Here is a 1,256-nt window from a genome sequence, read left to right as displayed (position 1 = left end):
GCTATGTGTCAAAAAGGTTATTCTAGGGGTAAGGCTTAAAGTGTTTACGGGTTACCTGAAGATCTGGAGAATGCAAGATATTATGCAAAACCGCAAGAGAGAGTGAAGCTGTTGGTATCCACAGTTTTCAGTCACTTTCTTCTTGCCATAGATTCCTGGTCTTCTTCCTCGGGTTCTCTCCTAACTCCCCCAGACTTAGATTTTTGTAAATCTTTCAAAACCATAGCTCCTTAAACGAATAGTGGTTGCTTATTGCTCCACAAATTTCGTCAATCTAAGACTCATTAGGCTTTTTTGTTTCCCTCTCTCTTTTTCATTCGTTATTTTTTTTTTTTTTTTTAGAGAAAGGGAACACCTTTAGATATAGAGTCTTAGAGAGCTCGAAATTACCAGTTAATATCTGTCTTGTAAAGGTTCATGAGGTTTCTGATAGTCTTCCTTCCCAATTCCATTCAGTCTCCTTTGTGAGTGACTGAAAACTGCGTCGCTCCTCTTCTCTCCGACGTTTTTGCACATATCTGCTGATATAAACTAAAGAGAGAATGCATGAGGATTGAAAACAAGGGTTTTGGGTTTAGGGTATGGTACCAGATAAAGATAAACTGGTCATCTAGGACGACAAAGAGTGGTAAAAGTGAGGGTAAAAGACGTTCTAGATGTGTATGTTGATGCCTGCCTAAAATCAATGATGAGAAAATTAGATGTCAATATTAAGGTCAAATAAAATGAGCTAGTATATCCTGTCAGAAAGAATCTCCATGAATAGAAGTCCTCTGGTGGGAGTTCGTAGTGCAAGTACTCTAGCTACCGCCTAGTCTAGTGCTAACCACAAATGAGCTATCATGCATAGTGTAGAAGTGTGCAGGTCTAAATCATCATAGTTTTGCGTCAAACATTCCTGAAAAATACTTAATGTCGAATAGGTTACATATTAAAATTTAAAAAGTACTTGAAATTTAAAAGCAAAAGCAAGAAAATGATTAGTACAGATAGACATCCTCCCCCTGACTTAAATCACACTGTCCCCAGTGTGAAAAAGTTGGTGAGAAGATGGTGAATAAAAGCGAAATAAAATAAGATAAAAGAAAAGAAAACGATTGATAGAACCGTGATGGTAGTGAAGTGCTGATCAATCACTCATCCTCTGATGTGTCTGCTGCGAACTGGTGCTGCTCCTTTCTCGTCTTGCACGCAAAGGAGGTTTAAAACTTACGGAAAATCTTTACGTGCTTTACCGGGAATGCTCCGGAAATCAC

This window comes from Eutrema salsugineum, unplaced genomic scaffold (assembly GCF_000478725.1).
Source record: "Eutrema salsugineum unplaced genomic scaffold, Eutsalg1_0 scaffold_166, whole genome shotgun sequence".
Classification (NCBI taxonomy): Eukaryota; Viridiplantae; Streptophyta; class Magnoliopsida; order Brassicales; family Brassicaceae; genus Eutrema; species Eutrema salsugineum.
Note: the sequence above shows the minus strand (reverse complement) of the source record.